Source organism: Sturnus vulgaris, chromosome 15 (genome assembly GCF_052056855.1).
Source record: "Sturnus vulgaris isolate bStuVul1 chromosome 15, bStuVul1.hap1, whole genome shotgun sequence".
In the NCBI taxonomy this organism is placed as follows: Eukaryota; Metazoa; Chordata; class Aves; order Passeriformes; family Sturnidae; genus Sturnus; species Sturnus vulgaris.
In genome coordinates, this window is record NC_142257.1 from 17,303,652 (window position 1) to 17,331,294 (window position 27,643).

General features: G+C 49.6%; 1 protein-coding gene across 4 annotated transcripts in view; it reads right to left on the reverse strand.

The window, feature by feature from the left end:
• Positions 1 to 27,643, reverse strand: part of NRG2 (neuregulin 2) — a 153,856-nt gene that overhangs the window by 56,768 nt on the left and 69,445 nt on the right. The window lies entirely within an intron of this gene.

Below are 27,643 nucleotides of genomic sequence, written 5' to 3' on the forward strand. Positions count from 1 at the left end.
AACAGGAGCCCCCTGAACCCCCTCCCCTGGGCAGGACTGTGCCCCCACTGCCATCAGATGATGGAGAGGGGCTGTCCAGGGAAAACAGCACACAGGGAAGGAGCACGGAGTCAGAAACATCCACACGGGGAAGAGAGGGAGCCCCCAGCTCTGGAGGCTCCACATGAGCAGATCTGATGGTTCCACAGCAGCCAAGGCCAAGCAGGCAGGGTCCCTGTGCTGCTGTCCCTGCAGAGGTTTGCTGAGCTCTCCGGGCTCTCCCACCACACACAAGCTCAAGCTCTTCAGGCACTATTTTTCCCCTGCTCTTTGCCATGGCTGTGCAGATTACCAACACCTGCAGGACCTCTGTGGCTGCCCCGGGCGTGCTGCCAATCCCACAGCCCCAGCAGCCCCAGCCAGAATGTTTTACTGCAGATGGAGCACAGGCAGGTCACAGGGAGCAGGGCCCTGTGCCCCAGAAGGTCTGTGCACAGACCTTGTTCAGCTCAACATCAGCAGAGCAAAAGCCACTGAGAGGGGCTGCAAAAAAAAAACCTACAAGTGTAAGGGGTGAGGAGGGGAGGGACAGCCATTCTTCAGGCTGCAACAAGAAAAGTGGAAGAATAGGTATTTTAAATGTTTTTATGCCAGCAGTGTCAGGCTGGCCAGCAGCCTTTCCAGCCTGGAGCCTGGCTCTGCATGTGGGTGTTTGAAAGAGGTGATTTTTACCATGCACCTGGAACATCAGACAGAGAGGGAGACACTTCTTATCAATCTCTGCCAGGCTTCATATTAAACCTGACAAGAAAGGATTAGCAGGCTTGCAATTTTTCTTTCAGCTGACAGCTCTACACTCTTCTAGCTCCCTTTTTCTTTCTCAGTGTTAACCTTAAAAAAGGAAACAGCGACTTGCTGGTTTTGCCTTAGTAATATTGGTACCAATGGTTTCCCCTTGTCTGAGATGTGTTACAGATAGGGAATTTCCTCTTTCTGATATGCACAAACCACCTTCTAATTGCTTTGTGCATTCTGATCTTGCAAAACGGCAGAGCACTCAAAGGCAGGGGGTCTGGATGGATTTCATCACTGTTTTACAGACCTTTCTATGTCTCCTCTAGTTCTTCATGCCAAGCTAAGTTAGTGTAGGTTGACAGTATTTAAAGACTGTTCTCACCCAAAGGGATCTTACATGAAATAATAAAAAGCACAGTGGTCATCAGGAAGATGCTCCTGTGGCAGGAAGCTCTCAGGACTCTCATATTCCACATGGGAATGAGAAGTAAATTGTCCTTAATCAAAAGGATCCCAACATGGATAGAAATGGGGCAGTCCAGGGTAACAGGAATTAGCCAAGCAAAGCTCACAGTGACTGAAAGGCAAGCCCAGGGCTGTGGGTGGGTGACGTGGCAGGGCTGGTCCCAGGCACATCAGACCTTGCAAAGCTTGCCCAGAGCAGCTGTGGCTGCCCCTGGATCCCTGGAAGTGTCCAAGGCCAGATTGGATGGGGCTTGGAGCACCCTGGGATAATGGAAGGTGAGTTTTAAGTTTTTTTAAGGTTGATTCAACCCAAACCATTCCATTATTCTAATGGGACAGGGACAGCACAAAAGCATTGGATCAGCTACAGGCACTCCCTGCAGGCTGTCCCAGGTCACTGTGCTTTGGCACAAACAGAGACTTCTGACCAGAAATGATCTCAGCTTTCACCAAATTTTCGGACTTCTGTGAAAATCCGAGGTGTCATGGGTTTTGTGAAGCCCATATCCCTGATCCTTGCCTGGAAATGGGTTGCCCAGAAGAGCTGGAAGGCAGTGAAGGGAGAGGAGAGCTGGTCTCTTCTCAGAACACTGCACAGAGAGCCAGGAAGGTAAACAGGACCTTGCTTTTATAGGGGTCATTTTGGGGAATAGAGAAATAGACTCTCAAATATTTATTCTGTCTGAATGTGTGTGTCAGTCAGCTCCTATTGTACCCCGAGGTCACCCTGTCCCATGCCAACATCATCCATACACCTTAAACACATGGAAGGTCCTGACCTTGGCATGGCTGCATCTGCTTCATTTTATTTCCAGCCCGGTGGTCTGCAGAATTATGAAGCAGGCAGAATATGGGCTAATTTGGACTGAGATACCAGTCACTGAAGGGACAACTCTTGTCTCATTTCAGAGAAGCCACAGGTGTGAAGAATTCCCATCTTTTATAAGCTAGAACCAGTAGTAAGATGGAAAGTAGTTCAACTGGTGTTAAAACTGATATAACAACTGAGTCCTGGGGGGTGAAAGAACATTCTCTTCTTGTTTCCCTTCCATAGTTCTATGTACTATCCTCACCCTGAGTGGAAGAGAAACTGCAAACTGCTGGGAGGAAGGGGTGTCAGCCCTGCCCCTCTCCACTGAAATGCTGGCAAGAGCAGAGCAAACCCCAAAAACCTGCAGCCTGTGGAGGAAGAGGGCCAAGAACAAGCAAGGAACCTTCCATGATCTCCCCACCAACATGAATCATGCCTCACCTAGAACTCTGCACACGCCACCAGTGATGATTATAGGACATTCCAAAGCGGGCAGATCCAAAAAAACCCAAAGAGCTGACACATACAGAGCATCCCACCCCTCCAGCAGAGAGTCCTGCCCAGAAAAAGGGAGGAGAACATCTTTCCACCCCAGTCTACATGTTTTTGGTGTGTCACTACAGGAGGGAAAGAGACAGTGGATTCAGCTCCAGGCCACACTTCATGGACTCCATGGAGTGCAATTCCCCAGCTGAACCAGACAGAGCAGTGAAAGGGAATCCAATCCCGAAATATTCTGGACTGTGTCTGGGAAAAGGGCTGTGCACAAAGAGGCAGAGCTGTGCTCCGTGACACATGTGTGCCCTTTCTGCTGCACTGCAGCAGGGCTTGTGCTTGGACAGCAGCGTGGGAAGAGCAGGCAGAGCCCCAAGCCTGGGAAACAGCATCCAGAGCCTTGCTCTGGGCAAAAGAGAAGCCTGGCCTTGGTCTCTGGGAAGGGCTGCTCTGGGCTGGAAAGCCTCACTTCATAATTCCTGCAGCTTTCAGAAAAACACAGAAATCTTCATTTGGAGCCATTCACTGCTGATGACTCTGCTTAATTCCAGACAAAGACTTTCCTCTGGTTTTTACTCGTAAAAAGTTTAAACTGCAGCTCTTATTCATAGTCTGAACTTCTCTAACTTTGGCTTCCAGCCAGGAGATCTCTGCCTCTCTCTGGTAAATTTGAATCCCATCTAGCAACCAGAAACCCCTTCCCTTTTTAGGTACTTGTAAACTATGACTGAATCACCTTTCAACCTTCTCCAGCAGTAAACGAAAGCTGCTTGAGAGACCAGAGCAGCACACGGAGTGCTAATACTGGAGTATGTCAAAGTTTTACATTTAGGTACATTTTCAGCTTTTGACCCATTTCCCATCTCTGCCCTGTCCAAATCACAGAGTTGCAGCTCTAAAAACCATGACTTTAGTTCAAAATCATCAGAGGCTTGATTTTAAGTGCCCCCTTTCTTAGTGCTCTGAGCATTTGGAGTCATTTTAATCTCCTCCTTGTTTGATGCATGCTGGAAAAACAAATTCACTAGCTTCACACATATCAAAATAGCACACTATCCTGGGCAAACAGCTTTAGATGTGTACCCAGCAGGGTCCAGATCTCATTCATTATGTTTCCATCAATTCCCAGCCTCCTCCACACAGGTAGGGCCAGCACAGCTTCTGTCAGAGCCCAAACAGGGCCCAGGGTGGCCCAAGTCACCAAAGTCACCCTGGAGCAGGCTGAGCTGAAGCTGCATCATGATTTCAGCTCCATCCCGTGGAGCAGCCCTGCCAGCTGTGCTCTCCTCCACAGCTGGGCTGGCAGCACCCCCAGCCCAGCCCTCACTGCAGCCAAGGTCACCAAAAGAGGGAGAAGGGTTTGGGCTCTGCCTGTCAGCCTCAAGCTACAGCTCAGCATCTCTATCACTGGTCACCTTGCAATTCTGTCAACCCCTCCTCCCTCCAAATTCGTGTCTCCTCTCCATGGGGTGAAGTATCACCAGCCTCACAATGCCTGAGGTGATGGACAGAAGAGCCAGATGTATTTCCAGGCAATTTTTCTGAGCAACAGCCACGTCAAGGGTATGTCGTGCTGCAAAAAGGAAGTTTAATCCTGGTAGAGCGGAGACAAACAATAAATACAAATTTTCTACAGATTTTTGCTCACTCCAAGGTCAGATGAAACCCAAGCAACCATTAGATCCCATTTTACACTAGTTGTATGAGCTGTAAAAATTAACCCTGACACATGCCAGAGCCAGGATCGACAAATGCACACAATCTCCTAACTTGTTTTAAGAGCCATGTTTGATAAAAAGACCTTTGCAGCAGAGGTTTGTCCTCTGATAGCAGCCCTGGCATCTGCTGCCTTCTCACAGAGAGGAGAGGGTTACAAAAGTCTGAAACACTGAGCTCTAAACTACACGATATGAGTTGTTTGAACATCCACCAAAAAAGGACTTACATGTACACACTGCTTTAATTAATTCACTTCTGATTACACTTGATATAACACTGAAGTACCTTGATGATAACAACACCTCTTTTACTTCTGGTACCTGCAGTATGCCTGCAAGCACCTCAGAGCCTCAACTCAAAACATCATTAATCATCCTCGGGCAGAGTGCCCAAACAGAGTCCAACAATGGAGTGGTGACAAAACCACATCCCACCCACAGAGCATCCTACATAAACAACCCCTGGGCAGCAGAAAGCAGGAGCAGCCATCCTGGGAAAGGTATTCCATGAGGTCTGGACCAGCCAGCAATACCAGCCACAGGCGCTGCTTCCCGAGCCTGGGAACGCTCCACACAGACACATCTGGGATTTCGGGACACATCTGGGATTTCTGGACAACTGATGTCATCAGGAGATGGGACTTCTCGTCCTGGCCTCCTCCAAGGGCTCCAAGGGAGCCACTGGAGGCTCCCCCACACTGCCTGGCACTTGGAGGCTGGCAAAGTGTTAGGTAGGGGGATCTGGAGAGCAGGGAGGACAGGATCCTTCTGTCTCTCTCAGCAGCTGAGGAAGAAGAGAACCGAGCTTAAATTCCCTTAGGCATGGAAAAGGGAAGCTGAAAAACGCTTTATCACAGGAATGGAAGAGATACAAGGAGAGTTGAGACCTACAAACCCACAGGTGATCCTTGGCACGCCTGTATTGAGTGATGGCTTTCCCCACCCGAATGTCCTCAGGTCAGGACACCCCACTGTGCCACGGGGGAGGGAAGGAAGGTGCACAGGTGATCTCTTGGAAAGGAGCTGTGTTTCTGAGCCTGCCCAAGCCACTGGTCTCAGGACAGCACTTCCCCACTGGTGCCAGGGCTTCCACTGGCTGTGCTGGGGTGGAGAAGCTGCACATCCAGCGATGTCTGTCTGAGCTCCCAGCTCTCCCCAGACACCCAAAGGATGCTCCAGGCACAATCCTTGGGGTTTCCAGGCCTCACTGAAGGACAAGATCTGCAGGCATTTACCCACCTAAGCCAGGTCTCAAAGCTGCTGTTCCCTAAGCCCCTTCTGGAGAGTCCCCATCACTTTGCTGTTCAAAATCCCACTGCCTGCACAGACCATCCCTCTTACATAGGGTGCCTCAGATGGGAGTATTTCAACATTTTCTAACATGGAAAATTACAGAATTCATTTTTCCATAGGAATTGTTTTGCAGCCTCAACTTGCTCCAAATTCAGTCACAAGCGTTTGCCAAGGTAGCAACTCCTGACTGAAAAGGAATTTTCCCCTTTTCTGTCATCTCTACTGCAAAGTAAGGACATGTACTCCTGGCACGTCACCATGCAGGGTGGGACACCAGACATGTCTTGGGGTCAGCACATTCCCCACTGTGATCCCTCTCACTTCTTGGCTGATGCAGTCCCACAGGCTCCACTGCTTTAATTCAGAGGTGATGCTCCTTTGCCTCGGGTTTAATTTGGCCTTTATTTGACAAGGAGACAGACCTGAAGCTCAGCAGCAGCAGCTCCTGATCCCCTGGACTTTGTTTCAATAGTGGCTGCAAATGCCAACCTGCCAAAGAAGGGGATCCACTCTGAGGAAAGCTCCCTGCTGCCAGAAGGAATGGAAACATGGGATCTGCTGGACAAAAGCCTCACGACACACTCGGTGTTTGTCCTCCTTTCTTCTAGGTTTTTATGGAGAGGGCAAAGGGCAGTGAGTCCCTGCTGTGCACCCAGGCAGGCTGTGGAATGCTGAGGGGGGTCAGCTCCTTGGTGGCAGTGCCAGGACTCCTCGGAGTCTGGACCCTCCAACACCCCTGGAGGAAACAGAGCTGGATTTGAGAGAAGCTGTAGAACAACCCTGACTTTATTGCCTGTGTGGACACAACGTCCAGAGACCACACACAGCCCAGAGCCTGCGGGAGAGAACCTTGGTGTGACACTGACACACCCCCCATACCCCCAGTGGGTAACTACTGCTCCAAACCCAGAGTATTGAACATAATATAATATCTTTAATGTGCTTTATACCTCAGGCAACTTATGTCTCAGTTTATGCCAAAGCATGGCCAGACATTCTCATGGCAGTTTTTGTGGCCTCTGTCTCAATCTTGGTGTGCTGGGCAGGGATACATGACAGGTAAACAACAGTGACACATTTAAATTTCCAAGGGACGGAATTTTGCTGTAACCACTGATTGACCCTTTAATTAACAAATAGCCGTGTTTTTCCACGAGCAATGATCACGGAGTCATGGAACCATAGAATGGTTTGGGTTGGGAGGGACCTTAAAGCTCATCTCATTCTGCCCCTGCCATGGGCAGGGACACCTTCCACCATCCCAGGCTGCTCCAAATCCCAGCCAACCTGGCCTTGGACACTTCCAGGGATGGAACAGCCACAGCTGCTCTGGACAACCTGTGCCAGAGCCCCCCCACCCTCAGAGGGCAGGGACTCAGTGTAGGAGCCAGCACTGGACCATGAGTCTCACCTGGGACATTTACACTCACCTGCACTGCCCGAGGGTCTGCCTGTGCAGAAACTGCAGAGAACAGCAAGGGTTAATAACCCAAAGCTCTCCAAGGACATGGGAGATGCCCTTGCTGCCCTGTCTCTCCCACAGTTAAGCCAGCAGGAGTCAGAGGCTCTTCCCTGTGTTCCTGGGAGAGGTCCCACTCTGGCAGCTGGGGACCCAGGTGTGCCAAGGCAGGAGCTGCTCCTTCCGCCCAGACCCAGAGGGTCTGCTGGGGACACCCACCCAGAACAGACACTGATGGAAAGGACACAGATGACTGGAAGTGTGAAGATGCTGAAAAGTCTGAGATCTGTGGATTTGGAGTTGGAATTAAGCGTGGAAAGCACTTTGCTGAAGCCAGAATAAATGCAATATTCCTCCCTACATGTCCCATATCTTCCCTAACACACAAGTTTCTTTTCCATTAACTAAGTTCCTGTAGCCTCCTGTCTCAGGGAGAAGAAGTAACTACAACACAAATTTACAGCACTATTTAATTTTTTTTTAATCTATTTAAATTGTGAGTTACAACAATTTCTATTTCCATGACCATTCTCATCACCAAAGAAAATTGACTGGAAAGTTAAAAGCAGGTTTGTTGATTTAGGTTTGCTCTCTATAGGATCCCTCTGCCAACTCATGGGATCTTAGAGGTCTTTTCCAACCTTAATGATTCTACGATTCTATAAAAAAAGTGCCACAACGCCAGAAATGTCACCCTCCTCTTAAAAATCCTGGCTCCACTTATATTTAAGAGCAACTGATAAATTCCTCCTCCTCCTCTGTCTTTCCCACACTTAAAAATCCCGTTATTCTTCTTTCCAGTGAAAGTTTTGAAATTGGTGTATGATTTGGTCCAGAGCCCGAGGCTGAAATCTCAGCTCCATTGAAATCAATGAGCATCTGGCCACTGGGCAAGGATGTTTGCCCAATACCCAAATTGTTAAGACAACTGGGCTGTGCTTTTGTCACAATGCTGGAGCTGCCCGTGCACGTGGCTACACAAACACTCACCTGAAGAGCAGAACAGCTCCAAGAAATGCACATGCAAATATCCAATATTAAAATCCAGGGGCTGAAGTGCTTGGATTTGCCAAACCTAGTACTCTATGAACACTAGCTGGTTTGCAAACAATGTAATTGGAGTAGAATTGCTATTGTGTTTGTTTGTTTTGAATATTTTTGGCCAGGAAGTTGTCCTGGAGGTATAGTTGAGCATAAGTGGTCTGGTGGAAAAATGTCATTCATTCTGTTCCTATTAAGACCAAAAACAATAGCCACACAAAGACAGCAGCGACAATTTCTGCTCTTCATGCCTCTAACAATGTGTTTTCAACCCTAAAGGCAACATCTTGTTTGTACCCAATTGATTCTGGGATCATATTTTATATAATCAAATATATCTTTGAACAAAGATATGTTTTATGAACTGCTCAATTTCCAGATGACCTTGGAAATAGCAATTCATAAAATATAGCTTTATCTCTATCTTCACAATCAGCTAGAAAAACTGCCCACCCATGCTCCGTGGACTGCCAGTCCAGACCCAGCCAACAAAGAAATTACCCCAAGCATCCAAAACTTTAAAATACATTAATCCTTTGTTGTAGTCACTGAGCACTAAGCACAAATTACTTGCCCTAGAACCGTGGTAAAGACCCGGGTGGCATCCATCATCTTTCAATCACCAAAGGAAAGTGATTGAAAAATTCACCCCAGGAGACAAAACAATCTAGGTTTGCAGAAAAAAAGCCTCTTTTCATTAAATGTTTATTATTAAATCTGTACATGAAACCATATATAGACCCCCTACGTCATGGCAAAGCTAAAGGCTAAAAGCTTTCAGATTACAGGGAAGAATTTGCAGATGTAAATGACCATTAGTGGAATGTCATTGGTTCTAGGAAGGGATGAAAAAAAAACCCTACTGGATGTTTTACAGCTTTATTAATCACAGAACTATTGCTTTAAAATAATAGGGGAGAACAGCTCAGCTAGAGGGGAGCTGAAATTCCTCTAACAGGGACTGCCTGCAGCTGCTGGGCTCTGCAAGGGTGGGAGGACAGCAGAGAGGCCATCATGGACTGGTGGAGCATTGCAGGGAGAAAATTCTTCCCTGTCAGGATGGGGAGAGGCACAGGGTGCCCAGAGCAGCTCTGGCTGCCCCATCCCTGGCAGTGTCCAGGGCCAGGGTGGACAGGGCTTGGAGCAGCCTGGGATAGTGGAAGGTGTCCCTGCCCGTGGCTGGGGGTTGGGGTGAGATGGTATCCAAGCCATTCTGGATTCTGTGATGATTCTGTAACTCGGGAAAACCTGCAAAAACAGGACCCACTGCAATGTGTGGGCACAGCACAGCCCCAAATCCTTCAGGTAAATCAGGACCACTGCAGACAGGTGAAGGCGCCCAAATCTCTGAGCGAGGTGCCAGGTTTGCCACACAAACCTGTCCCTCCCTGTCCCTCCCTGTGCCCATCACAGCCAGGGGTACGAGCCAAGGACCAGGGCTGCGCTCAGGCAGCACAGCACTTGTGGAGATCCCTTCCTCCCCTCTCCATTTCACTCTTCCTCCTCTCTCAATGCACTGTATTCGAACAGAATGAGGACCCCGGGGGGGGTTACTGATGAGGTGTGAGACCTGAGGAAGAGCAGGAACCACACAACACCTCAGTGCAGAGGGACCAGTCCCCCCAGCCCACACCAGCCCCATCCCAGCAGAGAATCCCCCTCCTTCCCTGCCCCAGCACACTTCCCTGGGAGAGGCAGCTTTAAGGAGTGTTGTTAAACGTGCTTAACTCCAGCGAGCAGGGAAAAACAAGAGAAACTTAGGATCAGTTACAAGATGTTAATCCAGGGCAGGCAGAGGTCAAGTGAAGGTCAGATGTGACAGCCCAGCTGGCAAAATTTTTGCTATTTTCAATTTCCCAGGAAGTTCTGGACCAGAGAACACCCTGATATTTCACACACAACCAGGTGAAACACCACACAAAGCAGAGATTCACAGAAGAAAGCACTTTAATATCTGGGTAAATAAATTCAGTAAGAAGCCTCTACTACTGAGGTAGAGATGTTTAATTTTTAACCTATAAAATGATATTCTCTAGAATTCCGTGACAAAAGCCAACCACTTGCAGTCTTAATTATAATATTTTTTTTCCCATGTCTCTGCCTACTTTGAAAGTTCACCATTGTCTCTGGTGAGAGACAAATCCACCAGAGGGTATTTCCAAAACAGAAAGCCCTGTTTTTATCAGGATCTCCCCACAAGAGACCCCAGGGCTTGCATTAGAGACTTGTTTGTTCTCTGTAATGTTATATTAGAAAGATTAAAAGTTTTGCTGTTGGTTGAAGAAAGGCTTTAAAGCACTGGTACCAGAAGTGACCGCAGGTCTGGTTTTTATCCAAACACAGGAAAGAAACTAAAGATCATCCCTGAGACAGCTTTTCCACGAGCCCAAACCCCACCGAGCGTGGATGGAATTACCACCCTGCACTGTGACATTGTCCCGGTGCCCCGTTCACCCCGGGTTTGTGCCACTGCTGGGGCGCTGGGGCATCTCATCCCTCCCCAGAGGCCGAGCCCAGCGGGTCCCCGTGCAGGCAGAGATGCCCCAGCCCAGCCGAGGGAGCGAGGGAGAAGGGCCACCCTTGTCCATGGGCTGCAGGGAAGCAGCAAACGGAGCCGTAAATTCCGACTGGGACTCTGGGCAGTGCCCAGTGGAGACACTAACACAGCGTGTCTCCTGCCTTGTCCAGAGTGCGGCTTCCCAGCATTGTTCTGAGCAGCTCCAGACCCCCACTGGAGCACAGCAATGGGTGGCTTCCACTGAAATGTCCCCCAACCAAGCTGATTTACAGCTGCCAGGAGTCTCCAGGATGTCAGCTCTTCCTGATTAATTTTTTTATCCTTATTTTCCCTCGTTTTATATTTGAATATTGCTTATTGCGATATTCTTCAGAACTATTCTCTGGAAAGCCATCCTGGCTAATTTTTGGCTTGTAAAATTGCTCATGAGCAGTTTGCGGCTTGTGTTTTAAAAAAAAAGAAATCAAGAAACTCTGGCTCATTTTGGTTGGATGAAGAGATTTTGTGGCCTGCATCAATTCTAGTCCCTGACAGCAATGACAGAGCTCTTATTATCACAAACATACAGTTGCAATTTTAAAATTTGCTTCCTGTGACTCTTCGTTAAAATTTAATCAACAGTTTCTGTTTCCACAAACATTTCTCTGGCAGAAAGATCACTTTATAGAATATTCATAGGCAACAAATGAGAAGGAAGGTAGAGCAAATTTGACTTTGTGATGAGAGCCAACCCTTTGCTGACTGTCCAGCTACTTCATGGAGGAATTTAGGGAAGAGCAGCACAGGAAGGTGTAATTTTCTAGGAGCTATTGCAGAACACAAGTGACTAAAAACAAAGACCAACGATGCAGCAGCAAAATGTGAGCAAAGAGGAGACAACAGGCAGCATGGTGATGGCCCTAGCAGGTAAATTATTCCGAGTTCAAACTGGACATGGGTTTATTGACCTGCTCCATGTCTAGCTTTAGGTCACAAAATGGGAAATTTCACCAAACCGGGCAGCAGATCCTGCACAACACAAACAACTTAAGGTGAAAACCAGAGTTCTGAACAAAAGATGGTTGTTGAGCAAAAAGCTATTAATAGTGCTGGGTTTTATCCCAGAAATGTTGCGTAAAGTGGGACAATTCACATCCCTTCTCTGTGCTTCCATTTCCTCTCTCAAAGATCCCACTTAATATATTTGGGGCAGGGACTGGCTCTTGTTATGACTCTGTGCTGTGAATAGCACAAGGGGAACAATGCTGCAGCCTCTGGGACCTCTGGATGCCACCACAAATGCCAATTCTAAGCAGCAGTGACAACAAGCGGAAGGAGTTTGGGATCCACGGAAGACCTGGGAAGAGACAGGGCACAGTGCAGGTTTCATCCTGTGCTGTAAGCCTGGGTGGTTCTCAGCTGCATGCAGGAGTGACAAAGGAGAAGTGAGGAGCAGTGGAGCTGGACAGGTAAGAAGGGTCTCCACTCAGACCCTTTGCTAAAGAGAAATCCCTGCAGAGCTGCTCCTTCACTTCTGCACTCCCACTGCTCCCCCTTCACCATCTCCCCAAGCCACCCTTGAGCAGCTCCATGCAGAGGAATGAAACCACCTAGAACCAAAAAAGGGATTTACAGGGGCCTGAGAACACCATGAAAACCTGATGGAAAGAGTGTGGTCTCCTCTTCTGGGGAACATTTTTGTAGGAAATGCTCAGTGTAAGTACCCCATGCATGTGACTTTGTTTCTGAGGAATCTGTAGAAGGTACAGTGGTGCTGAGGAGCTGCCCTGGAAAAGCCTGGAGAGACCTTTGGGTCTACAGAACTAACCTAGAAAGGCCCAAAGACACGGTCCAGGGGGACAACAAATCACAGGATGACAAGAATAAACTTGCAAGAACCACTCAGAAATTGAGCAGATCACATCCCTGGCCGAGGGGAGATCTGCAACATCCATCCAACTGACCAGGATCCAGACACAACCAAGCTGTACTCACACTGCATCACCCCACAGGGTGCCCCAGGACCTGGATGGCTTCTAGGACACAGCTGAGCCCGACCCCACAATCCCAACAACGGGCAAGAGGGGATTCCCTCTGGAAACAGGCCCAGGGTCCCTGGCAGAAAGGTCAATACAGGGCCCTGCTTAGCAGGTGATGGGGAGCCCAGTCACACTGGCAGCTGCTGAGAGCTGTGAGGCTCTTCTGGTCTCAGCTGCAAAAGAGAGGTTCCATCATTCCAAAGATCTAATCCATCTCTCCTTTTGTCCTGTCCTTTACACCACCCCTTCTTTCTGTTCCCTTCTCCTTGCCCATGCCAGCTGCCACTAACCATAGATAACCAAAACCACTCCTCTTTGTTCTTCCTTGGCTGTGAGGTTGATGATTGTCTTTTTTTTTTCTTTTCCTTTGCAAAATCCATTATCTTGAAAACCTTGAATGTCACTCTTAAGCCCCAGTCTCATCCTCCTCTCATTTCTGGAGATGCTGACTACCTCCCACATCTCACTGAAGAGCTCCCAGCAGCCTTGTCTCTGTGAATCCAGAGGGCCTGAACCACCCTCTCAGGCAGACACCTGAACACTGGTGCTGCTCTTCTGATTTTCTGCCTGTTTGGGATGGAGCTCTGGGAGCTCCACTGTCACACACAGCTCAGAGACACTTGAGTGCTGCTTTGGGGTCACACTTTCCCCCTGGCTGCAGGATGTAGAAGCTGAGCTTCCACTCACAGCCCATAAAAGACGACTGCTGGTCACCCTGCTGCCCTGCCTGTCCCTGCAGTGGCAGCCCCCTCTGCCTAAGGGTCAAGCCTGAAACACATGAGAAGAAATCCTTTCTGCTCACCTAGACAATGCTGTTTGTAGTTGCAGGACCCCTGTACACGTACAGAGGAAGAATTCATCCCAGATTTTGCAGTTACAGGACAAATAGAGGAAGGATCCATCCCAGATCTGCTTTTCAGCAAGGACCCACACCAGCAATTACCCAGCTCTCACCCTAAGCCAGGGGATCGTGAAGATGGAACATCACAGTCGAGCACAGCCTACCCTATTATGCTTCTCACCTCATTTTTCAACTTGTGCCCCTCCCTTTGTAATTTGGTGGTAAATAAATGCCTGGACAAAATACCAGCTAATTAACTGGGAGCGTCTTTGTGAGCACGAACAAAAGCTGAATGGACACCTCAGACAGGATCACACCCATGAAGGATATTCTGAAAAAACATTCCCAGGTAACCGACAATGAATAGATCCCATTTCGTAGGAACCCTCAGGGACTGCCTGGATTTTCTGCAGGGTCCCAAGGAGACCTTTCAGAGGTTAACTCTGTGCGGTCCCCACGGAGGGCAGCAGCTGGCAGGGCTTGAGCTCCCAAGGCTGTGCTCTCCTTCACTCCCCTGACAATTCGACACACTGCTGTTTATCCTAATCCATTGTTCATGGTCCTCCCCACCCAGTTCTCAGCCCATGTGATGCTCTCCTGTCCTTACCAACTGGAATTAATTTGGGGTGCTAGGGATCTATCAAGACATTTCGCTGAAATCTAAATGTTGGCAAAGGATTACCTGCTGTCATAAGATATTTTGGGATTTTATCAGACACTCGGAGTAAACACGCAAGTCATCACATTTTTCTGGGGCAGCTGGCTTGTAATTCCCAGCTCCCTCAGTGATCCTCTGAATAACCACACAACTTCGAGAGGGAGATCCTGGTCAGCAAGGATTGTTTATCAACATAAACTTTATTCCCCCAGAATTCCCCTCTACTGGCGTGTTATGTAAAGCTGATGCTGCTAAAACATTCAGCTGAACTTAGGTCAAGAGAAGATGGCTTTTGAAAGCCTTCCAATGGTTCGTTTGCAATAAATGGCTGAGAAACAAATCATTTCAGCCCTGATGAGTCCTCAAGCAGCCAAATTTGTTAGCAGGGCAGCTCCAACAGTGAGGAGCAGGGGGAGGCTTCAGTGACACATGGGGGACTCGTGACAGGCACAGAAAGCAGCCAGGGAGGACCACCAGGCTGAGGGAGGCTGAGATGTTGGGTCTGACCACGCTCCTTGCTAGACGAGAGCCCCACTCAATGCAGCGAGTATCACTTACTGCTTCTGAATTCTTCCCAGTGGGGAAGTCTTCTGCATTCTCTCATGGACAGGGCTGGTTTCCTGCCCTGATGCCCAGAGGCACAAAACCCCTGCGTGCATTTTTCCCGAGTTTATCCAGATGACAGCGTGCCTGTGCCTCATGTAAATGTCTGTCTTTCTGCCAGCCCTGCTATGCTCTTGCCTTCAGTGACTTCAGTGACAACAGCGTCCAGGGGATGTGAATGAAACCGGCCAGGAGCAGCCAGGGATGTCTGGGCTCCCACCTTTGGCCTCAGAGAGACATTAAGGAATGCTACATTTTACTTTTGTACTGTCACGGTGTCCCTTCTCCTTTGAGAGACCTCAGGTTTCGATCCTGTGAGGTGCAAGGTGTTTCAGAGTGTCTTCCTGCTCTCCTAAAAGCAAAGGACTTTAATTCAGAGCCAGGAGTTGGGATGTGAGACCTTAGCTCGGCAGGCACAGTCTACCCACAGATCAGTTCCCCACAGCATCATTTCCCAGGTATCTCTCACACAGATCACCCTCAGCTCCCCACAGCATCATTTCCCAGGTGTTCCTCACACAGATCACCCTCAGCTCCCCACAGCATCATTTCCCAGGTGTCTCTCAGGTTTGGCATGGTGGGACTGAGACAGTGCTGGATTTGAGGAGAAAGCTTCAGGAAGCTCCGTGCTCTGGCACGGGTGGGACACAGATGACAGCTGGGTACCAGTCCAGCAGCTCGGTGAGGACCAAAGCAGAACACCCTCCCAGAGGCACCTCCAGCACTTCAGGACAGCTCGTGGAGCTGAGCCCCAGGCTGCTCGGACAGGTTTGGACTTGAGCAGCTAATCCAAGGCCAGTGCTGAGGAAGGGGAGCTGCCAGCTCAGCCTCTGGTCAGCCTGGCTTCTCCAGAGGGTACCAGAAGCCCTCAGGCAGGCTCTGCTGTGATGTGCTGCCCCTGTTTTGGTTACAGAGAGAACAGCCTCCACTCCGAGCCCTCACCTCCTGTGCAGTGCTAACCCAAGGCCAGCTCAGAGCAGAGCTGCCACAAGCCCAAAGAGTTAAAAACACCAAAGTTTTTCTGCAGAATAAGAGGGTTTAAGGCAGGACTCTGGTGCAGAACAGTTCTTTCCCTTTAAATTCACACCCTAGGCCAAGCAAGTTTTGCAAGAGCCTCCCTGTGCAGACAAGCCCCGAGGCTCCAGTGCAGAAAAACGCTGCTGCTGGGGGAAGCACCCAAACCCTTGTGAGGCAGGGCCCCGGTATTGCAGAGGCAGCTGCTGAGCCTGCATGGGGCAGAAGAGACAGGGAGAGAGAAATGAGAAAAAAAAAAGGAGAAATGGGCTCTCCATCATCAGACAAGACACTCAGTGTCTCTTCTGACCCGCAAAATAGACCAGGGAAAAGAAAAGAAAAAAAGGAAAAGAAAGGAGGAGAGGAGGGGACAGACAGACACCACACACACAGCTCTGCTCATTTGGAAATCATGAACTGAGCCTCTTCTCCTTGAAAATGGTGATATTGAACTAAACAGATTTCCGCCTAGAGTTGTGTTTGGGGCTTGCTGTTATCTTTGATATTGTGAATGTTTAGGGCTCAGGGTGTCTGGCTCTGTCCTGAGATGACAAAGGGTAAGAGAAATTGGAGAGTCCCAGAAAATAAAGCAAGTACAGCACCTGGGGCTTTACGGGAAATACCAGATTATCACAGCTCTGGCAATAAAACCAAAACTGCTGGCAGTGCTTCAGATTACAACTGCTTCTTTCTTCCCTTCTGAGCCCCCAAAATGAACAAGACACCTACCTAACCCCACAAGAAAACCAGAGCTGTGACTCACAGAATCTCCCTCAAAACATTACCAACACAAAAATGTTACAACACATGGAATGAGCAATGGCCCTGCCAACACAAGGCTGCTTCTTAAAATTGCATGGCCTGCCCACATTTTCTAAATATAGGATAGACAAGGAAACCTCTCCAGAAGTCCTAATAATCCAAAAAACCAACCACATACATGCTACGTGGACAGAGGGGGTTTTGAAAGCTGTTATCAACATATTTCCATTGCACTACAATTTCTGCCACTCCTGCTTCCTCTTCTGTCCAGAAGTTGCAGGTAACATGGACAAATTGACCACAAAAAGGAATAATTCCCTGAATTGCAGCTTAGGAAAGTCCCAAGCAGCAAAAGCAGCATCACAACTTCTCATCTGCAGATTCAGGAGGGCAGTCTGGGAGCGTGCCAGGAGAAGTGCTGCTAGAAGTATTATTGAGAAGAATTAAAAGCTTGGGAGGTGTGTGGAAGCCAAGGTCACTTGGCATGGGCAGGGTCTGCAGCACCTCCACCATCACCAGCAGGGCAGATCGGCAGCACTGCACCCTCCTCAAGAAATGAGCTGAGAGAGGAGCACTCAAGAGCCACAGAGAGCCAGAAGGGCTCTGAGCTGGGGCTGCACAGCCCCAGGTTGTGCTGTGCCTTTCCTCCTGCCTTGCCAGTGCTGGTATCCAACCAAAACCCCCCCAGGATTTTCCTGTAGCAGTGCCCCTTCCCCTGGTTCCCACATCACAGAGCCAGGATCCTCTGTCCACGACATTTTTCACTTGACAGCTTTTCTTTGGTTACCAACAAACCTTTTCACCCTCATGCCTGAAAGTGCACAGTGAATCGGGACAGCTGAGTCAGGTGAGGATCTGGGTGCTGCAGCACTGCCTGGGTGTCACCACAGCATGGGGGGTGGGTGGCACTGCCCTTCTCCCCCAGCCTCCCAAAAGAAATCCCACTGCTCATTTCACCATCATCTGCAACCATTCCTCCAGATTTTTAGCATTCTCTTCCCCAGCTATCACCATATTTGATAGGACAAGGGAAAATGGATTTAAACTGAAAGAAAGTAGGTTTAGATTGGATGTTAGAGAAGAAGAAAATCATCTCTGTGAGGGTCATGGGCCCTGGCACAGGGTGCCCAGGGAAGCTGTGGCTGCCCCTGGATCCCTGGAAGTGCCCAAGGCCAGGTTGGATGGGGCTTGGAGCACCCTGGGATAGTGGGAGGTGTCCCTGCCATGGCAGGGGTGGAAGGAGATGAGTTTTAAGGTCTCTTCCAACCCAAACCACTCTGTGATTCTAAGATTCCATGATTCAAGGTGACCTTCCTGAAACCAATCCATGTTTCTTCATGGATCTTAAACCTGGATACCCAGGACTCTCTCTTGATCCACACGTGTCTGTTTCCAACAGCAAAGAATTTTCCTTATTCCTGCCTGGTCTCACTGCTCCTGCTGGACTAAAAGGGAGGGTCAGGACTCATCAGGGTGGGCAGTGGGAAGGACACCCAGGAACAGGCAATTCATGCTGCATCCTGTCTTCCTGAGATTATCTTTTTAGGATAAAGGGTTCAGATTCTGGGCAAAGAGTATTCATACCTGGAAGAACTGGGAGAGGTAACCCAGGGCTGAGTTGGAAATGTTCTTTCACGCAGAGAAGCAGCAGGGTCATTATCATACACACACTGCTTTTGGTACCGAGTCATCATTTCATGAAAGATCCAGGGTGATTTTAGGTTTGGGCTGACTCGTTTTTGCTTGGTCATGTAACTGGCATCTCTGCAATGTCAGGATCTCTCCTGAGATGCAAGTTTTAGCTGTGTTTGTTACCCCACAGCTATCCAGAGAGTTTATTTTAGCATTCATTAAACGTGCCTCTCACGCAGCCTCTCAGCACAAATACAGAAACCTAATCTCATTTATTGACAAATGCGAAGCAAAATATACTTCCATGCCAAGAAGTTCATTGCATTCTTTGTCCTTGCCCTTCAGGCAAATGCCTGAATGAGCAGATGAAACACGAAAGATCTCTGCAAGGGAAAGGAGCTGTGCCTGGGGCAGTGATCAGGGAGACTCCTGGCCTTTGAGAGACATCCTGCCCTGCTCCAGCACCTCCACCCCTGGATGCTGTGAGCGAGGGACCTGTGAGCAAGGCTCTCTGGACAGGAGCACTTCAACTCTCAGCCCTTTTCAGGCATCAAATTCACAGCACAAGACCTGCAGCTCGTTCAGCTGGTGGCAGAAGCAGTGCAGGGATCTGGTGTGAGGTGGAGCTGGTGCTGCTGTGCCCATCGTGATGGCATCACAGAGCAGGGCAGGCTGAGGAAGCCCTGCCTTGCCCTGCCAGCTCTTTACCCAAAATGGAGCAATGTGTCCCCAGCTGTGGGCACTGGGGTGTCCCCCAAGCCTTTCCCCACCTTTATTCCTTTTGCCTCCAAGTGCTGCAATAGAAGTCAGGTAGGTGAATTGTTTTGGTTTTTTGTTTGTTTTTTTTTTTGCTTTGCAGTGCAGCTGAGGTTTCTCTCCTGCAGAGAGCAGCAGGTTTGCATGGGCACTGAAGCTGGTTACCCTGTGTGCACAAGGACTGTGCTGGCAGCTGAAAGATCATCCTTCCCTCCCTCCACCTGGCCCAAACTCCACATTCGTCTCTGCCACCCCTGCCCCACTGCCCTGAGCTGGGAAATGGGCACAGGAGACAGGCACCTGAGCAGTGCAGGCAGGCGGGATGGCCAGGTCCAGGGGAGCACCTTTGCCTCAGTTCCCTGGCCCGTTGTCTCCCTGGAGCATCCATCCCCAGCTCCCTGCTGGCACCCGAGCTCCTTGGCTGATCTGCCCTCTCATATCAGGAATGTGGCCAGCACCAGGTGCCCTGAGGAGACCCCACAAAAACCACACCTGCACTTCTGGAATAAAAACAGCCTGCCCCCAGAACAAGGAGATTTCTCTCCAGGATCACTTGGGTCAAGCCAAGGGGTGGGAAAGAGCTGGGACACAATGGAGCAATGGAGATGCTGAGCATGGGAGTTTTATCCACGGTTTGACTGGAGGAAGAGATGCACAAGAGGCATAGAAGGAGCATCAAGGTCAGTACAGGCACTGCTAGAGTAGTGTGCTAGCCAAAATTGCACCTCCACACCCCCAGAGGGCTGGAGCACATCAGGAACCAGGGAATTCTTGCAAAGCCCTATGGACTTCAAAGTGGAAGAAAAAACTCATGTGAGCATAAACATATGTACACATGCACACACACAGAGAGTTTTGGAGGGGAATAAAGTCCCAGCCTTCAAATCAAAAACTGTTGAAAGCCAGAGGGTTGGATGCTCAGCTGCTACACATCACACATCCACCAACAAAGCCAGAGGAGACAGGTCAGAGAAACATCTGCTGAGAACCTGCTGGATGGATTTCAACCTGATTTTACCCTCAAATTAAGCAAATGTGCAAATTCTGACACCAAAAAGAGGTTTCTCTGAAGGGCTTCCAAATATCGGTCAATGATGTAGGAAATGTGGTTCAAATTTTTGGGGTGTCTATTTTTAAAAATAAACCAACTGAACACTAAAGCACCTGACTTTGGTGTAGTCTTAAGGTAAATTTAAGTTTCACTGCTTGCCTAAAGAACACTTTTTCTGTCCATCTCACACACTTGTGGCTGACTTTCTTTTTCTGATCTGCCAGCCACCAAATACCAGACTTAGAGAGTAAATGTGGTTCCCTTTCCTTCCTCATCCTCACCATGGATCAAAATCTAGCAAGAAAAACTAGGCTCTGACTTCTAGTTGTAGTCAAAAATCTAAGGGGATAGTAAGGATGAAGCACACTGGAGAAAAGCTCGGGGACCACCAGACTCCTCAGAAGTTTGATCACACCATTGTGTGGTTTATTGATCTCCTCTGCAAAGCACCTCTCCTGAGGAGCTCTTGCCTTCCAGACCCGCCTGAACTAAAACCCATTGTAAGAACTGATGACTGAGTCTGCCCAGCCTAATTACCAGAGTTATTAATTACCTAAAATGTTTAATTTTTACCATTATCTCTTGTATTTGTTGTTACAATTTGAAACATCTCAAAAATGCAACAACGGAGCGCTGCCTTGTTGGAGAGGAGACCATCCCAAGGTCACATCGGTTCCAACATCGTTTGGTGCTGGGCACAGCACCAGGACCAGGACTCAGCCTGGAGGCCACACAGCTCTCTCCCTGCTCTGGACACTGCCATGGGATGTGGAGGGAAGTGGCACTTTTGCCCAAATCAGTCCCCTGTGGGTGCAGTGAGAGCTTCCCCCTTGGGCAGAGTCCCTTCCCCAGCCATGTGATTTTGTTGTCCTGCCCCAGCCCGGAGGTCAGCACAGCAGCTGATGCATGTCCAAGCTCCAGCCCTGCTGGAGAGCCCTTCGCCCTCCCCAAGTGCCCTCCCTGCCAGCACGTCCCTGACCAGCCCCAGGGCAGCACAGGCTGACAGGAGCCAGGGCAAGGAGCCCCACACAGCACTGAGAGTCTGGGTGAGCCTGGACTGCTGGGAGGCTCCTACCCAGCTTTCCACAGCCCCCCAGCCTCATCCTCAGTGGCACAGGTGCAGCTTTCCCAAAGGAAAGCTCCAGGCAATCTCACAGCCCCTGCTCTGAGCGCTGCTTCTAGCACAGACACTCAGCCTTCGCTGGGATTTCACAGTCTTGTGACTTCTCAGCCAAAGCAATCAGCCTGGATTTAGGATCCAAGGCATGAGTTGCATCTCTCAAGCTCCTCTTGAACTTGATTTCTGCAAGTTCTCTTCAAGAGACACAGTGTTTTTTATGGAGTTTTGCTGCCAGAAGGAAACAAGGAGACCCAAGCAGGAGGAGTGTTACCCAAAGCTCTGCTCATTGTATATTCCCAGAGCTGTCACAGAGCTCTCAGGCACTGGGTCATACAAGCCCCGTGCTGAACATCCCCCCTCATGCACCTGAAAGCACTCACTGGAATCTGAAGGAAAATGAGAAAGGGTCAGAGGAACAGGAAGCTCATCTCCCCCCATTCCACTGCCCCAGGACAGGCTGCCATAGCCCCATCCCACCTTCTCTGAGCACTTTTCCATTCGAGCTCAGCACTGAGCTGAGGCCAGGGCTCAGAGCAGGACTCTGGCAGAGCAGGGAGGATGTCAGAGCCAGGCTGCTCATGGCAGCACAGCTTTCCTGCAGCCAGGTTGCAGCTGGAGCCCATCACATAAATGAGGCAGGAGAATGAGCTGAGCACATGACCTCCAAGGTCGGCAGCCAGGCTGTGCTCAGCCCCTCTCCAGATGTTCCTCCTCCTTCCAGAGACTGCCTTTCCCAGGTTACTTACACCTCCAAAAAGGGATTGGAAATGGAATGCCCAGGGCTCTGACTCACCACCTTTTGGATCCATAGTGGGATTACTTACTAATGTACTGTTCTGCTGCATCCTGCCCCTCTGCCAGGCGTTCCCAGCCCTGTAGTGTGCCTGAGTGGAGAGATGGGTTATTCCTCAACCCTGCTGGGTCCCTCTCCCATAACTCCTGTTGGTATTAACACCTGAGGCTATGAGCCATGGACGGTGAAGGAATAGATCTGCATGCTGTGCTCAATCTCTCCTTCCTTGCAGAGCTCCAGGGAAGACCAGAAAGGAGCTGGGATTTACCTCTTCCTTTACCCCAGCATGAATCACTGGAGCTTGTGAGTCAGACCCCCTCCATTCCCAAAGCTGAGCAAGTCCCTGCATGTTCCCCAGTGCGTGGTAACTGTCCCCATGTGTGCTCTGAGCCACATGGAACACCAGCCCATGGATTGAGCCAGTGGAAACATGCATGTGGCCAGATCCTGGAGCACAGCTGACATCTGGTACCTTGTGTGCCTGGGTGTTTATAGAAAACAGAGCTGCTACTGTAGGATATCCGCTGTGGGTTATTCCTCTTGTAAACAAACCTTTCTGGCTAATATTTCTACGAGCTCCTTAGAACTGGAGTCTTTCCTGAGAACAGATGAGGAGCATGTTCCCCCTTCAGCGTGGACACAGCCCACGCAGAGGTGCCTTGGCTGGCACTGGAGGAGCTGTTGTGGCTGTGCTGCTCTGCTTGGGAATCTCTGAGGCCACGAGCTTCCCCCACACAGCCTGCACTCAGCACCTGCAAGGAGCTTCCACATCCCTCCCCGAACTCTGTGGCAACGTGGCAGCTCTCTAAAGCCCCCCAGGCTCATGGACCTGGGCAATGTGCACCTGCTTCTGCTGCAGTCCCACCTTCCCCTGCAAACTGTGGGAGTTTCAATTGCAATACCCTTGTGCACAACCTTTCTACCAATTCCTGACTCATCTGGGAGCTGAGGTCAAGCCAGTTCCTAATGAAACACGAGATACTCTCTGCAGAAACTCTTCACCTGCTCTCTGAGTAGTTTTCCAGCATTAGTAATTGCCATGGGCAGTTCAAGGGAAAGCACGGTGCCTGTGCTGCCAGCTTATTAGCACTGACGAACAACAAAGAGCTGAAGCACACGCAATGTTTTCCTCAACACCAAATAAAAATAAGAGAGAATGCCTGGAATTGCTGGGGAATTAAACCAACCAAATGCTTTACATTTCTCTGGTCTTTTCTCCCCAAGTGACCTCACGAAAGTACAGATGAAATGCAGACCCTTTTCAACTTGCACCTTGCCTATCCCTAGCAAGGCTTCCTCCAGCCCTTTTTCTTCTCATCCCAATCCCCTGCCACAGCTCTGGCTCTGCTCAGCCCTGCTGTGAACGCTGGCATTGGTCTTAGTCTGTTTGTCCCACTTGCCCAAAAAGTTTACCCCAAATCTTTCAGGATGTGCCAGGGCAGCTGCTTTTACCCTCATGGTCTTGTCTCAGTGTCATGACTTTGACTGCCCCATGCCATGCGCAGTACATGACAAAATACATCTCCTCTTGCAGCGAGGAAGTTCTCTCCCAGACCTGAACTTTGTGGGAGCATTTCACATTAATTTGTGGGTCTGTTCCTACATCCCACAGCTCACGTAGTCCCTGCAGGGTGTGCCTTCCACGTGTGCTGGGTGGGACACAGGCTGTCTATTTTTCAATGCCTGTCACAAACGTCTAAAAGAGGGATGTTTTGTTTTCATAGGTGGACACCATCTCCCTCTGGAGGCCTTCACAGGCTCTTCCACTGGCTAAAGCTGTAGCCAAGGCACTCACTTCAGGACAGCTACATCACTAGAGGCATGGAAATGTGAGTTTAGGTTAAAGACAGTCCTTGTCCTCAGAACAAAGCTAGCACTTCACATGAGATCAGCAATCCTCTTTTACACATTCACAGAAGCCAAAACAATTGTGTTAAAAGTCACAGGGGAAGACAAATCCTTTCCTCCCCTGAGTTTTAGAGACCTCAGGGGAAATCTAGCACACCCTGTGGCACATGGATGCTCTTTCCTGAAACTACTGTTTGAGCTCTCTTCCTTGCAGAGGTGATTCTGCTGCTCTGGTTCACTGGCAGTGAAAATCTTTACCTGGGGCAATTCCCTCAGAGCAGCTGGCAGGGTTGGGACATCACCTCTGGCAGTCCAGGAGAGTCTTGGCCGTGCCAGGGCTGTCCTGGGGCTCAGCAGAGCACAACCCCAAGGGGTGTCTGAGTTCATTTTCCATGCAGACACCTAAGAGCACCTAAAGGTAGATCAAGGCTGTCAGAATGTCATAGGGAGCAAAGTTTTGCTCTCAGCAGAGGCTGCTCAGGGATGCAGTGTGAAGGGTGAAGGCTTTGCACACTGCCATCATTCCCTGCACAGACAATCAAATGACTGCTCCTGTCCTGAGGCTGCATGAGGTTTTTGTAGATTCTTCAGCCTCCTGGTTTCAGGGGGTCAGCACATCCCATTTGCAGGGAAATTCTATCAGCCTGGGAAAACAGAGCACACAAATCCCCCTGACTGTCCAGCCAGTGGCCTGTCGTGTGCCAGGGCTGGGTTTTTGTGTCTGCCTGGGCATGCTGGAGCTCCAGCCTCAAGCTGAAGAAGTCCACAGGATGATCCACTGCCCAGAGAGAGGGTCTGTGTGCCTGGACTGGGGCATCCACTCAGAAGTGGTTGGAGGAGGAACTCCTCACCTCTAAAGGTTCTTTTGGGGAACCATTGCCATGGTGTCCCTTTTGCCACATAGCAAAGGTGACCCATGATGTGAAAAGGTGTCCTCAGGTTCCATTGGGCCAAACCAGCCCAACCCAAAGTGGGGTTTGATTCAGGGACACCACAGACAACCAAGTGTCTTCTTCTAATGGACCCACAGAGCAAAGAGAGAGCAACCTCTGTAGCAATGCAGGGCAAATGAGCAACCTGGATCCCAACAATCCAGGTAACAAGGAATGCAAACAATAGGATGCTGTGCAAGCCAAATACAGAACCTTTCAGTTCTCTGGTTGAGGTACAGACAGGATGATAGAATCATAGACTCATTGAAACATTTAGGTTGGAAAAGACCTCTAAGATGCACAAGTCCAACCTTTGACCAATCACCACCTTTTCAACCAGACCAGAGCACCGAGTGCCACATCCAGTAATTTCCTGAACACCTCCAGGGACGGTGACTCCACCACCTGATCAATGCAATCATCCCCAAGGACCAATGCAATCATCCCCAATCCTACTCTGGATCCATCAGTAGGGAGAAAGGGGGTTTGCATGCAGCCAAGGTGCCAGTTGTGAGATTTATATGAGGTAAAACAGCCTGACAATGCATCTCAGCAGAAGACTTGGCTGTTTTGTATCGACAGGTAAAGGGTCTTTCCTTTTTCTCTCCAGGGCAGTGAACTACTGCAGGGCTTTGATGTGGCACTACAGAACTGAGCCTCAGCTCACACCTGGCCCTTCTCAAAGCAGGTGGCTGCTCCCTGGGCAGTGCCAGTGTGCTTCATGTCCCCTCTGTGCCCGGGCCAATGCCTCCCCGTGCACCAGCCCCTCCTGCTCCCAGCAAAGGGGATGCCCACGATGCAGGCACTGCCCTGTGCCCTCTGCACACTTCGGTGCCAGGGGCAGGGTGATGCTGGTGATGGCTTGAGGCAGCCCCCAGCCCCTGCACCCTCCCGAGCCCCCAGGGCAGAGCCTGTCATCTTCAAGCAGCTGTTGCTTCTGCCTGGTGATTCCAAGCTTTCCCAAAAGCCTCCTCCCAGATCCCACAGCAGCATCAGCTCTGTTCTGATGCCACCAGCCTGCCACAGCATCAGCAGCCACTTCCACCCCAGCAGCTCGGGGCAGAGCCGGTGGAGGAGCCCCTGCTCTGGGCACAGCAGGGTGTCCATGCTCAGGATAAAGGGATGAAGAAGGGAAGAGGCAAATCCTGCCAGCAGTGATGCCAGTGAGAAGCCAGAACAAACGTGCTCAGGTCAAGAGTGGTCACTGATGTCCCTGCAGCAGGACCAGGAGCAGAACTGCAGCCAGGCAAGTGAGGAGCTGAACTGACAGGCTCAGGACAGGACCCAGTCCAGCTTGGAGCCTCCTTTAACACTTATAAAACACAAAGCCTGACACAGTTGCTGCTCTCTCCAAATGCATTGCCAGATAAACCACAGATAAGAAACAGCCCAGGATAATCCTTCCCTGATACCATGAGAGAGAAAGGAATTACACTGGGCTGCATTACCACCGAATCTTCTGTATCTTTCCAAGACAGTTCTCGCACTACCCATGTACTCAGGAATCGAACTGTATCCTTTAAAACGTTTAATCCTGGCAATATCATAAATATTGCCTTACTCGGTCAGCCAGGAGCAGCCAGATCTCTGAAGAACAGCCTGATTTCAGGAATATCAGCATATCAGCAAAGAGCCCACGTGTCTTTCACTACAGGTCATTGCAATTACCTCCAAAACCGAGGCTATAACTAAAATCTGATCTCTGAGAGTTGGTCTGTCTCAAGGAGCAGTACCTGTGATCCTCCAAAATTATGGCTTTTGATATTTAGCTCAGGAAGAAGCATGAAAACAACCAACTAAACAGCAAATCACCACACAGCAGAACCCCCAGAGAATCAGCACAAACTCCCTCAATTCCCCTAGCACCATGACAGGAGCTGAGCACTGCTGCTCATGAAAGAGCATAGCACCCTGAAGTCTTGGGGCTTTGGGTATTTAAACAAAAAACAAACAAACAAACAAACACAAAAAAAATAATAAATAAAAGGAAAGAAAAAAATATAGAAGATGAAGAAGAAAGCAGACCTGTAACAAAAGCAGACCTATAACAGCATGAAATATGAATGAGGTGCAGAGATTTGCACACTTGCCTGGCAAACAGTCCCTGGCATTTGCACCCTCATGCAACCCACAAGTACTTTCCTGCTGGCTTGTCTCTTCTTCCTTTAAGCAAAATTTGTTAAAAATGGGAAGTACCTTTTCCTGGGTCAGGTTCTCTTTCCCCTTTTTTCCCTTCTTTGTTCTTTTTGCTCTTTCCTTTCCCTTTTTTCTTGTTCTCGGACATTCTGCACAAGTGTTTACAGTCTCAGGAAAAGACAGTCCACACCAGATCTATATGCCCCACGACTGCTACTCCAAATGTTACTTGCCAGCTGCAACTTCCGACTGTTCTTATATTGTTTCTGACACAGACAACACCCACCACTGGGTGGAGAAGCAAAACTTTAACCGTTTGCTCACTGCTCCCAGTTGGCTGAAGAGATGCCCTGGGTTGCAGTGGGAGGGTGAGGGAAGCAGGGCTACGGGACAGGAGAAGCTCACCCGGGAGTGCCTTGGACACATGAAGTCCAGAGGTGGTTTTCCACTTGCTGGTTCTGTCTCTGACTGTAAGTAACTGAACAGCTCCTGGAGCATCACAGAAATGAGGGTTTTGGGGAGCTGCTGAGGTTCAGACAGCGATATGAGAGAGGCAGTGGAGTCTAAAGAGAAGGGCAGAGGTTTGCCAACCATTTTCATTTTGTTTTGATCCAGCAGAGGAGTTAAGTTGGCTTTTCTCTTCCTATTGTTGTTCCCACCATAAATCAGAGTGACTTCACCTGCTCTTCCACCCAGCTCTTTGCTGTCCCGGGAAGTCTTTCCAGAAGTTAGGAATAGCTGGAGAGCCCTTACCTGCACTTCTTGTCTCAGTCCTCCATCTCTGGGAGCTCTAGGTGCTTGGTTAAGCCCACATCTCACCTGCTTGGGGGTTAATCAAGCCCTTTCCACAGTCCAACATGTGATGAGTGACTCAGCCCAGTCCCCTTCTGCAGGGCTGCCCATGC